The sequence below is a fragment of the Equus przewalskii genome, chromosome 19 (genome assembly GCF_037783145.1).
Source record: "Equus przewalskii isolate Varuska chromosome 19, EquPr2, whole genome shotgun sequence".
NCBI classification, from domain to species: domain Eukaryota; kingdom Metazoa; phylum Chordata; class Mammalia; order Perissodactyla; family Equidae; genus Equus; species Equus przewalskii.
In genome coordinates this window covers 52,438,588-52,451,695 of record NC_091849.1, presented here as the reverse complement: position 1 = coordinate 52,451,695, position 13,108 = coordinate 52,438,588, and the positions used below count along the sequence as shown (strand labels likewise).

Genomic DNA, 13,108 nt, shown 5'->3' with positions numbered 1-13,108 from the left:
AATGCACCTGCTAGCTCCATCGTTTCGCTTTCATTTGACCTTAAGGCCCTTGACAGTGTAACAGCGAAGGAGGAGGAGATAGCACAGCCACACGATGGTATCATGGCTATCCCTGGGAACTTTCTGCTATGCACAATTTACTGTGTGCGTACCTGTGTACAGGTTTGTAAATCTTGTTCTTTTAACTCCTGTGCTGCTCAGAGTTCTAACTGATTTCAAAGGCAGGGCTCTTCTCTTAGTCTCAACTTACCTTTTCCATGAAAGATGTGGCTAGCATTTAGCAATTCCTACAACAACACACACTCTTTTCTTTTTTTCTTTTTTTAGGAAGATCAGCTAACATCCGCCATGAACCCTCCTCCTTTTTGCTGAGGAAGACTGGCCCTGAGAGAACATCTGTGCCTATCTTCCTCTACTTTCTATGTGGGACGCCAGCCACAGCATGGCTTGACAAGCGGTGTGTAGGTCCGCACCCAGGATCCGAACTGGCAAACCCCGGGCTACTGAAGCAGAACGTGCAAATTTAACTGCTGCGCCACCAAGCTGGCCCCACAACATACATTCTTCAGTGGAAAGACCTTAGCACTCTTCCCAGGGTGTTATCACTGATTACATTATCTGAAACTATTCTCTCTTTGTTTCAGTTTTAACCATCCTCTATACAAATCTAGAAAATTACTCGCATGCACAATACATAAAATAAACTGAATTATTTGGGGTCTCCCCCCAATAATGGTATCACTACACTGTGACATTAAAATCAAAGATAATAATTAGTTTCTTTAACTCAAATAATTAATGATTTTATCAAGTCATTTATTCTCTGTGTGTGATACATGCACACACCTGCTTAAGATACTCAAGGGCTCCTGTCACAACTTTCTAGGGAATCATAACAGCATCCGATGGCCCTGGGGAGATTTTATGCTCTTTTCCTTTAAAGCTTCTTGTTCTAACTCTTCTACATACAAGACTTAACTTGCTAAATGGGAGTAAATCTACTCCATAAACAAAATACAGAATTTAAAATATTTTGAAGACCCTATATTAATAAGAGGGCTCTGAATCAAAGCTTTCACTATGGGCCAGAGGTGACCAATTTCTCAGAGAATATCTTTAGACATGAATGTACAAGAACTGGCCTAGTATTGCCCAAATAAATGCTTTTGCAATAAAGCACTTCTGTATTACTTTCAATGTATATGGACTGATGCTTTTTGTCTGACATTAATAGCCATAGAAATTACAGATATATGCTGTAATTTTAATTTTCTTTAAAATCATTTTCCTACTGAGATTTTTTTTTTAAAGATTGGCATCTGACCTAACATCTATAGCCAGTATTCTTTTTTTTTCTTCTTCTTCTCTCCAAAGCCCCCCAGTACATAGCTGTACATTCTAGTTGTAGGTCCTTCTGGTTGTGCCATGTGGGACGCCACCTCAGCATGGCTTGACGAGCAGTGCCATGTCCGTGCCTAGGATCCAAACTGGGGAAACTCCAGGCCACTGAAGCAGGGCACTCAAACTTAACCACTTGGCCACAGGGCCAGCACCCTACTGAGTTATTTAAAGGTTTGATTATATGCATAAGTGGTCCCCTAGTTAGTTCTTTTGACCTTTGAACTTTTCTACATTGGACACTGACACTCAAAGTAGCTTTTCTGTGATAAATCTAGTCTTTAATCCATCAATTAACAAATATCTCAACTAACCACACAGGGAGGCTATCAGCATCTCACTATGCAGTTTCAAAACATCATTACGCTTCTGTGTTATTTGCACTCTTATCTGAATATTTTATTGCAAATTGAACTTATTTTATAAGTTTTAGGAAAATGAAAAAATGACAGTCTTTATGTTAAGGATAAAATGTGTATAATTGAATATAATCGAGGAAAAGATGGAAATCTCTGGACGTGCCAAAACAGGCAAATCTTTAGCTTTAATCAGAGAATCACTGTACATGTGTGCCATTGTGAGGGAAAAGAAGAAATCTTTTAAAAATTGTATAAAATTCTAGAAATGTACTGTTGAATATTGTATTTAACATTCAAAGTGTAACTGGCAATTTTATTTACGATATATTTTAGCTATTAGAGACTATAATCCCCCTTGTGATATATATTTGTTGCTTGATTTTTCATATAATTTCACTTTTATATATTTTTTTAGAAACATACAATGTACCGAAGTAGAGAACTGTACTGATAGAGATGACAGATAGAAATAAAGAAAGATAAACAGATAAATAAATAAATAGGTAAAGAGATGGAGAAATAGACAAATAAATAGAGGTAGGAAATGGAAGAGAAGGAAAAAGAAAAGATGAAAGATGAGGTAGGAAAAGAAGACAAGAGAAAGGATGAGAAGAGAAGAGTAAAGAAGGGTAAGGAAGCAGAGGAAAAGAAAGAAAGGGAAGAGAAGAGTAGCACAGGGGAGGAAAAGGAGGAAAAGGAAGACAAGGAACAAGAAGGGACAAAGAGAGGCCAGAAAAGATAAGATTGGACGAAAGAATAAAGGGACAATACAAGACAAGAAAGGAAAGGAAGGGTTGAGATGAAAAAACGAGTCATTGGGGAACACTGTCAGTGTCATCAATAGTTCCTTACTCTAAAAACAACTGAGCTTTGTTTCGCCCTTCTCTAACAAATAATTCAGAAGTTACATTTATTTGAGAAAAAGACAATTGTTTTAAAACAGCAGGAAACAGCTGTTGAATGAGTCAGATGAGACTAAGTATTTGGAGCAACATGCCGTTAAGAATTAAAGCCATCATTGCTTGTGCATGTATATAAATTGCTTGTGCATGTGTATAAATGACAGCCCAGACAAACAGCTCATGTTGGGTATTTGATGCTATTAGAGCCATTGAGGAGGAAGATGCCACTGTTTAGTGCTTTGAAAACTGTCTTTTCTTCCCCAAGTGAGTAATGCTTATACAATCAGAGAAGCGACCTCATGACAAATAGAGAACTAAAACCCTTTGAAATGAAAATTTAACAACAGAAGTGGAAATAATGAGCTTCCCAGTGATACTTTGGGGACACCTTATGGTACCCTCAGTAAGAAGTGATCACAGAGAATTTCAGAGCAGAATGGGACGCGCTAGTGATCATGTAGTCCAAACCCTTCACAATGCCAGTGAAAAACCTGAGAGGCCAACAGAACTTAAGAACCTTGTCCAAAAACACAACTAGCTCAGGTCTTCTACTGTTCAATTTCACAAATGATTAAGGAACATATACAATATCTGCTGGGAGCTTCAGTATATGAAAGAAATACTAAGTAAATGGACCTGATCCACTAATTTCTGTTTGTACTTAAAATGATTATTAGATACATGACTGTGAGCTTCCTGAGATCCAGGAACAGTATCTTGTAACCTTCATATCCCCAGAGTAGAACACACCACTCAGTGCACAACAGTCTCTCTCTTTCTCCCTCTCTCTCCCTCTCTCTATTTTTAATGAATGGATGGAGTACAAGAGCATAAAGTAATAGCCTTTAGATACCATGACTGCATACTTTTGTACAAACTCTTTAAAATGGGTCTCTTACAGTAACTTGGGGATTGCACCTGACCCTATGCCAGTACTCAGGAAGCTGACCATTACCACCTTACCTTCCCCAGGGATGGTGCAGTCTACAAATTACACATAGCTCAAAAGACAAACCGTATGTGCCTTTAGGGAACATCTGGCCTCGCTCCTAAGGACTGTGTGAAAATAAAACCAAATACAAACTGGGTAGTAATTAGATGTCCCCAGAGGAAAGGGTTCCTCATATCATTCACGATCATGTGATTCAAGCACTTCCCAACAGAGATGTGCCCAATGGGTGAATATCCTTTCTATCTGGATCATCTCTCTAACACAGGCTCATCTTCCTCACATCATCATAACTGCTGAAAACATCTTTTGCCTCCCTCATCTCCCACCCCTACCTCCTGTATATGTTAACCTCTTGACCTCTTAACAAACCCTCCCCCCCAATCCTGGAGCTAACTTGCTCCCATCACACTCCACCTCCACCTATACCATTTCTACTGGAGCCTGCCATTTCCCCAGCTCCTGTGTCAGCAGCCCACAGTACTCAGACGCCAACAATGGTTAGTGATTGTTGGTGCCAATCACCCTGGAACTCTACCCCACCCTTGTGGGCTGGGAGAGAGACCTTGAAACAGTGCCAATGCCCACTGACCCACCTCAGTAGGAAGGAAGCTCCACTTGGAGGCTCCAGCACGTTTTCTCAGAGAAATGTTGGTAGATTTAATTCTTGATGGAGCTTAGGTGTTATGTGTATAACATTTAATCCACGGTATCCTTAAAATCCATAACCATCACTTAGAATTCTTTTTCCATGGGGGGGGGGGGCCATGAAGATAAGGGGGAAATGTATTCTGATTGTCAAACGACAACTTCACCAACAAAGTTCTAAAATACATCCCACTTCCAGATCAGAAATAATTAAATGAACAAAAGTACATTTCAAAATTAACAGTAACATTGTGCTTAAGAGACTCTCTGAATTGTGAAACATCCTGAACACTCATATTTTGCAAGTTCCAGAGGGAGAGACATGCAAACTTACCTAACTAGCTAAACAAGGACAACTTGTAACTTTATAAATAATTAGTTAATTAAATTAAGCTAAGCGGGCCTTTTCAAAAGGTCTCTAACCAGATTTATGCTACAGAAGAGGCCTGCTTTACTGGGATCATAGTTTCACCACAAGCCTCTGCAGACTTCAAGTACAACGCGCCATCTTGGAAACTCACTATGGTACAATGTAATTGAATGGGAAACAGGCGAGTGACTCGCTGCAGGGTAAGTTAAGCCCCAGTCAGTAAAACACTCAATGCACAAACCTCCCCCATAAACTGTAAGGGGATATGGTAGCAGGAGGGGATATAACAGAGAGAATAATAAAATTAATTAACCCATCCCAAAAGACTTTAGTTAGTTATCGTTAAAGTAATAATCTCTGGAGAGTAATCAGAAAAGACATCACTGAGTCAGCACCAGAGGTGTGGTTCCTCTCCATCTACGCAATCCCTTTCAGCAACTGTTCAACTGCTGATGCTTCCCACAATAAATTCTGAGCATCTGCGGTCTAGAATGTGCCAGCTTTAAAGGCAGGATCCACCCAGCCCCTCAGGCAGGCTCTGCAGGGTGCAGCCAGCACCCTGAATATGTGTGTGCACCACGTGTGCCCTAACCCCAAAATCAAGGGGGTGGAATCTGGAACTGGGAGGAGTGGGGCTTTGTACCATCCTGGGAACTGTAGAAAAAGGAGGAGAAAACAAACAAAACAAAGACTCACCCCACCCCCACTGCATCCTGTTTCACACCATCCTCATTCTTCAGTTATTTTGAAAAACCAAGAAGACCAGCTTTCTCTTCTAAGTCCTTTCATCACCGTCCCCTTTCTGGCTCCTTGTTAGGACTGATTCAGCCACAGTCATGGATTTCCCTGGGGCTCCTGCATTTGTTGGGGATGAGAAAGGGAAAGAGGGGAGGTGCCTGCCAGTAACTGGCAAAATGTCTACAAGTGGGAATCTGGAAACGAGCTGTTGGACATCACAGTCTAGCCTTGACCGCTTGCCACCAGCATGTCTTTTTCTTAGTGTTCCAGCCTCTTTAGTTCTTGTCTCCACTCCTGGGTGGGCGATCCTATATCCTATAACCTCGTCACTCCAGGCACAGTCAGCATGCTATCCTGTGTTCCCATAACCTCCCTGTCTCCTCCCTATAAAGCACTATTGTCTCTTTACATACCCACGACTCTAGCAACTAACCCTTGCACATTCTCTGTCTGCCTCCTCACCCACCTTATACAGGCAATAACTCTCCCAACGTGTCGCAAAGGATAGGCCTAAAGTCGCCAAGTCCCTTTCAGGAGCAGTCTCCTCTAGTCGCACTCTCATTTTAAGGCCACCACAACTTAGAGCAATGGTTCTCAAATCTGTATGTTCCAGAATCACCTGGTGAGCTAATGGAGGACACAGACCCAGGCTCAGGACGACCCAAGTTTGAAAGGCACAGGTCTTGACTAATCTAAAATCAGAAGCGGACTCAGATACAAATAAGAAAATAGATTTTGTCAAGAAAAACTTTTTCTTCCTTTTTGAGTTCTGCTGCTCCCTCGAGAGCTAAAGTACACCCACGCCCCCTCTGTAGCCTAAGCGCCTTACTTTTTTCCTCCCGTGAACCCCCACGCCCCTCCACTTCCACCTTTTACTTCCTCCCACGAGGCTTTTTCCAGAACCTCTCTACCGGTTTCCTCTCCCGGTGTCCTCCGCGGACTCCTGCAAGAAAGAGGAAACAAATCCGACGTCCACGGTGGGCGGCTCCTGTCCCTGGGGGAACCCGAGCCCATCCCGCCCGAGACTTAACTTTTCAAACTTCCCAACTCACTCCTTCCTACACGATAATAAAAGAAAAGTAGGCAAGACAGAGGAAACGGCACAGTGCGCCCTGGTGAACTGCCGAGCCCGCGCGGGCTTCCAGGGAGGTCCCTTTCCCTCCGCTGTGCCCTGCCGGCCCCAGGTGGGTGCAGCCCCCGGGCCCTGCCGCATCCCCCTCCCCGCGCCCGCCAGGCTCCCGCCCGCCGAGGCCGGAGCCCCACTTACGGCCAGGAGCGCCCCCGAGCAGCGCGCCGCCGCTCCCGCCGCCGAAGGTTTGCCTCCCAGGAAGCGGCGAGGGCGGGGAGGGGCGGGGAGGGGCGGAGAGGCGAGGGGGAGTTACCTGCGAGCGTCAGGTTGGCGGAGGGAAGCTTATTCCGGCCCCAGACCGCGCCTGTCCGGGACCGGGTGCAGAGCTGACTGAGGGCGGGTGTGGGGACGAGTTGCAACAAGTCCGAAGTCTTGTCACTCCAAAGCCCGCGCAGCCAGAGAGCGCCTCGTAACCTGTCTGAACTCAAAAACCCAGCCCTCCACCAGCAAAGTATAAAAACCTTTCTTTTCTGTCCGCCCTCGAGGCTGCCCGGCAATTACAAGTCCCGACATCTCGGCCGGGGCGAGCAGAGACCCGGGAGGACGGCGCGCTCACCTGGGAAGAGGGTGAACCTGGGAGGAGCGGGGTGTGCTCTCATCCCCCGTCCTTCCTGGGCTCCGGAATGCACGGAGGGGAGGCGGAGGGGTCGCAGGGTGGGCTTGAGGGTTGTTCCACCCTCCAGAGAGTGAGGCTGATGGAGTAGAGTATTCCAATCAGCAGCCAGCGATGCAGACCTCTACCCAACCGCCTGAGTTTCCAGGCCTGGAAGACGCCAGGAGGTGGAAATGTGGAAGAAAAAGTGTTTATGCAATTACGTTTTTATATGAAAGAAGAATTTTACAAATCATCAAAGATTTGATATCGATTTTGGACGGTTCTGGTTACTGGATGGGATGAAAAGACCCTGTTTGAAATAGGGATGCCTGCGTGAAAAGCAGGTCACTCCAGGTGGGAGGCTGTGGAGTAATGTTATGAAAATATAGACGTTCTAATGTGGTTTTAATGTAAAATAATTACAGCAATTAATAATTTCCTTGTATTCATGAGTGTTTATAGTAACTGTATAATCATATGTAGTCTTCAAGATAGAGCCATTTGCTGCATTGTTAAAAATACAGCCTATGGGCCAGCCCCGTGCTCGAGTGGTTAAGTGCGCGCACTCGGGTTTGGGGCCCAGGGTTTCGCTGGTTCGGAGCCTGGGCGCAGACATCGTCAGGCCATGCTGAGGCGGCATCCCACATGCCACAAGGAGGACCCACAACTAAAATATACAACTATGTCCAGGGGTGGGGAGGGTCAGGGAGAAAAAGCAGGAAAAAAAAAGAAGATTGACAACAGTTGTTAGCTCAGGTGCCAATCTTTGAAAAAACGAAAAGTGCAGCTTAGTACAGGAAGAATGAAACTTAGGGTAATAGGCATATTTTAAGCTTCTGGCATGAAATGTAAATTATCATAAAATGGAATTGACCTTAAAAATTATTTTTATGGCCACTTTGCCCTGAATAAAAGACTTGGGGAAAATGCTAAACTGGCGGGATGTAAGTCCTGAGCGATGGGTAGATTAGACAGGAGAATAAAATTTATGCATTCTCAGTGTTGAAATGGTGTAAAGGCCAAGGGCAGGATGTAAGACCAAGTTCCAGGACGGCACGGAGGCCAGCTTCCACATTGTGCTGTCTGTGATTTGGAGTTCCTTTTCTTCCACAGCATCTAGAGAATTGTCTTATTTTACATATTTAACTTTTTCCCTCTGCTCCTACTAATTTCCATATCTCACCTTTTAATATTTTTGCAACTCTGGTCTTCATTTTTGACATGCAGCGTCTGACTCACTCAATCCATGTTTTCTGTGTGCTACTTCATTAGCTGGTATCCTTTTACAGTGTTCAAAAATAATTCTGGATGTTTCTTAAAGGAGCAATATTTATGAGCATTTTGAGATTGCATTCGTAAATATACACTTAATTTAAAAAACAGCAAGAACATTTAGACTAAACAAATTAAAATGGGCCCATGGGGGTCTAATTTTAAGATACGTGTTTATACATAAATCAAGTGAAATCACAAAGAAGGATATCTACTAGAGTGTTTATCATGAAAAGCAAATAAAAGAGAAGAAAATGTAAGTGGATAGGGAGAATCCATTAAAGGCTCTGTGCTAAGGGCTTTCCATCCTTAGTGGGATGGGAGAATAGATAAAATTGACCCGACCCCTTCAGGACCCTATGAGCCAGGTGGGGAGAAAAGATACACACAAAGGAAAGGGAGCTAATAGAATGAGCCAGTGTGAGGAACTTTAAGTGGAAAGGCCCCATGTGCTTTAAGAGGCAAGAGGAAGGAATGATTAACTGCTTAGATCACTGGGGAATGGTGATGGAACTGCGTAGAACTGTTGGAGTTCGAATCGGGTCCTAACTGATGAGCAGACTTCGTAGGAGACTGACTTAGACTTAGGGCTACAAGCTGAAAGAGCAGAGTGAAGACTAGCTGGGAGAAAATAAAAGCAAGTTCTGGGACCATACAAATCAATTGTCATGTCTATGTTGGAAGGAAAGTTTGGAAATAAAGTTTAGAGTGATTTTCTCACCCACAGAATGACGTCAGTATTATTTTCTATCTAGGATTGTTATAAGAATGATGAATTAGAAATAATATAAGTAAAACCCTTATCATAGCATCTGGTATATGGTGAGACCACAGTAAGTGGCCACTGTTCTACTGGGGGTCAGATTGTGAAGAGCCCTGACTACAAGCTGCAAAATATGGACTTGTGTCTACTGATGGTGATATAATGACTAACCTACGAGTTGGTGCTGGCAACCACAAAGGGACCCAGAAAGACTGCCTGAGACCGCCTGCAGCATTGAGAGGACCCAGCGCTGTGGTACCAACAAGGACCCTTTGAATCCATCTGGCTCCCCAGAGGTCCAGCTGCAGCAGGGTGAGTCTTTCCTAGGTCTTGGATCTCTAAGGTCCTTGAGTTTATCCGATAATTGTTCCTGTGTTTATCTGGTTGGAATAGGTTATCCTCTGTGTTCACAGAGAATTCCAAACCTGGTGCTCAGGTTCCTTTGGCCTTTGAGCCAGGAAAAGGAGGAGAATAGCTGTTGCCCGTAGTTGGAGTTTTCCCCTATTTGCCTCCTTGACTGGTTCAACTAGCTAAAAGTCGAACTGTTCATGAATAAGGGCCAGCCTTGGCTGACTCTGAAGAATACCCTTGAATGAGAGTTAGTTTCAGTTAACGCTGAAGAGAAGGAACATTTTGCTCCCTCCAACTGGCATTGCCAGCGACCTGGGTGACCCGGGGACAAGTGGAGGTGTCTGAGATCAATTCTTGAGATGTGCTGCAGTCCCACAGAGAACTCCAAAGCACATAAGGAAGAAATTTCTCTCCTCTAGGGCTGTGCAATTAGGGTGCACCAGCCTTCCGAGCCACCAGGATTGTTTTACACAATCCATAGCAGAAACTGAGACACAGGAGAGGGCAAAAGCAACTCGTTGGTGACACTCTAAAGAGCTACACCTATAAGCAGCAAACTTTGATCCACCACTAGAACCACTAGACTGACTTGCTGAACCAGAATGAGAAACAAAACACTAAAACCAGGAAACTGTGGGACATCCCACAGCCAGCTGCCTGCTAGTACTCTGACAGATTTTATGTTTAATACTTAGGGAGCACATACTTGCAAGGGGCTCCCCAAATGGGAGGATGTTACTAAAGGAGTTCTCACTTTAAAATGCCCCAAATGGGGCAGTTTCAAGTTGCCCAAACTAGGGTATTTGTGAATGCAATTAGAGACAGCCAGCTACAAAAGTAAACAATCAGAATAGGATGCATATTTCAATTGGTATCGGGAAGCATCCAAGAGATAAAATGTTAGAATCATTTCCTGGAAAGAGATTAACAGAACTCTATCTGAGACTGTATCTGAACTGAAGAAAACTGTTGAAGCTAGCACAGTGCTCAAGTGGGCAAATCCTTCGACAGCTCTTCCAATATACCTGTTGCTTTCGGAGCTGCCAGATCCATGTCATTGCCTCCTCCTCCCTCACCAGTACCTTCACCAAAGGCACAAGGGAAAAATCCAGACCTTTATGCCATTGTTGTCCCTTTAAAGAGAAAACTCCTGTTAGGGTAGGAGGTGGAGCTGTACTGATACCTCCCTTTACTCCTTGGACCAAATCAGAGCTCAGAGCCATAGCCAAGGACTTTCCAGATCCGCTTACAGATCTAGAGGGTTTTGGTAAGGAATCTGAATTAACGATTGGAGTTTAGGTACCAGGATTCTCAGATCTTTACCAGTTAATTCACATGATTGTCTCAGAAAGAAAAGCTAAGGAGTGGATAGAAAGGGCAGGGTGGGCAAACCCAATGGACAATATGAGGCATCAAGGAGTTGAAGATAAAGAAAGATGTTTAGAAACAGCATAAGAGCTTTTGAGAGCCATTCCGAGAATATTTCCTAAGATAGCTAATGTACTAAAATACAGCAATGCAAACGAAGGACCGATGAGCCTATCCCCGATTTTTATGAGACATTTGACAAAAATCTTTAAACAGTATTCAAGGATGGCTCTTGAAACCTTTGAGAACCATCAAAATGATCTGTTACTTAATCCAGCCTTTTTGAAGACTATTGATGAAGAACTAGCAACTCACATCAAACAACATGAGTTAGGCTGCTCTGCTTTATACACTAACGTATTAGTAACAACGGCTGACCAACTTTCTAAAGCTATTAAAAACAAAGAAAAGAAGACTTCAGAGAAAATAAGGAATTGTAACCAAACAAGAGCTCATCCCGTGGAAGACCAACAGGTCCATAAGAAACAAAGGAATCAGGTCTTTGCTTTTACTGCAAAAAGCTTGGGCATCAGGAAAAGGACTATAGAAAGAGAAAGAGAGAACTCGGACAAGGTCAGGATAAACGCCCAGAACATAAAGACAAACAATAGGGGTGCTCTGAGGATTCTGAGGGAATCTTCTCAGTTCTCCTGTCAAATACCTTAGGATACATAGTGATACAAATAAAGGAATCACAGTAACAGCCTTAATAGATGCCGGAACCACTTTATCCATTCTAAACCCTGCCCAATTTAAGGATTCTCCCCCTTAGAGTAACATAACATTTCAGATAGTAGAGGTTTCAAACTTTCCAGTCACCGTATTCAAATCTGTTCCAATTGATTTTCAAATTGGAGAAATTGAAGAAAAACACTCCTTTCTCTTAGTCAACAGTGCTCCGCTGCATCTGATGGGACGGGATCTCCTAGAGAAATATGGAGCTTATGTTTCTTTTACTCCAAAGGGAGAAATGTATTTAAATTTGGGATTAACCTCTTTAGATAGGACAATTCAACATAAAATAATGATTTTAACTCAAGTAGCCCTTCAGGATAAAGAGGAGATTCTTAAACAAATTCCTCAAGAGCTTGGGGCTTCTACTCCTACAGATATAGGAGGGGTTCATTCAGCAGAGCCTATTAAGATTTCATTAGACCCAGGCAAACTTTGCCAAATATTCAACAGTAACCATTGAAGACAGAAGCCATAGAGGGCTTGAAGCCTCTGATATAGTCCTACCTAGAGAAAGGACTCATCATACCGAGTGCCAGCCCCTGCAATTCACTTGTGTTTCTGGTAAGGAAGGCACATGGAAAGGCATGGAGATTTGTAAACATCTAAGAGCAATAAATGATGCAAGTATACTATGCCACCTGTGGTTCCAAATCCACACACCTTACTGTCTTTCGTCGCATTGAGCAGCAGGTAATTTTAGATAATTGATTTGTGCAGTGCTTTCTTTAGCATACTGATCCGTCCTCAGGATCAATACTTGTTTGCTTTTACATGGGAAGGACAACAGTATACATGGACGGTAATGTCACAGGGCTACACAGAAAGCCCAATTTATTTTTCACAAATTTTAAAAATTGACCTAGACAACCTTGAGTTCCCCCAATGGTCAACTCTGGTCCAGTACGTGGATGATTTGCTTCCCTGCTCAGGATCTTTAGCAGACGGACAGCAGGACACAATATATCTGCTTCAACAGTTAGCACATAAAGGACATAAAGTGTTCAAAGAGGAATTGCAATGCAGTCAACCAACAGTGAAATATCTAGGACATGTGATATCAGCACAAGGACTTTTAATTAATCCAAATAGAGTCAAGGTAATTCTGGCTTTTCAGATGCCCAAAACCAAAAACCAGCTTAGAGGATTGTTAGGGTTAATGGGATTTTGCTGGAATCAGATTCCACAATTTTCAACTTTAGCCCAACTTCTGTATGAACTATTAAAACAAGAACAACCAGAACCCTTAAATTGGGATTGAGAATACTCAAATGAAATGAAAAATTTAAAGGAAGCCTTATCACAAGCACCTGCATTGACGCATCCAAGCTATGACCTGCCCCTTTTCTTTTTTTTTCCGTGAACATAAAGGTACAGCTTCAGGAGTCCTAACTCAAAAACACAGGGACCGTTACAGGCCCCTCGGTTACTATAGCCAACAAATAGATCCAGTGGCAAAAGGATTACCCTCTATCTTACTTAGACTATCACAGCAACTGCATTGCTATGTAAAGCTACGGAAAAAATAGTGGTG

The 13,108-nt window shown here is 43.2% G+C and overlaps 1 protein-coding gene across 6 annotated transcripts in view; it reads right to left on the bottom strand.

The window, feature by feature from the left end:
* Nucleotides 1-6,750, bottom strand: part of FAM83B (family with sequence similarity 83 member B) — an 81,904-nt gene extending 75,154 nt beyond the window's left edge. The window contains exons 1-4 of one of the 6 annotated variants that reach the window (XM_070586298.1): nucleotides 6,632-6,707; nucleotides 6,234-6,307; nucleotides 5,831-5,991; nucleotides 5,323-5,481 (exon numbers count right to left, since the gene is read on the bottom strand). The gene's annotated coding sequence lies outside the window, so the exon portion shown is untranslated. Of the gene's footprint in view, nucleotides 1-4,204; nucleotides 4,352-5,322; nucleotides 5,482-5,830; nucleotides 5,992-6,193; nucleotides 6,308-6,631 lie in introns of those variants that run through there. The other 5 variants (XM_070586297.1, XM_070586299.1, XM_070586300.1 and 2 more) reach the window with 5 other exon arrangements.
* Nucleotides 6,751-13,108: the final 6,358 nt, after the last annotated feature.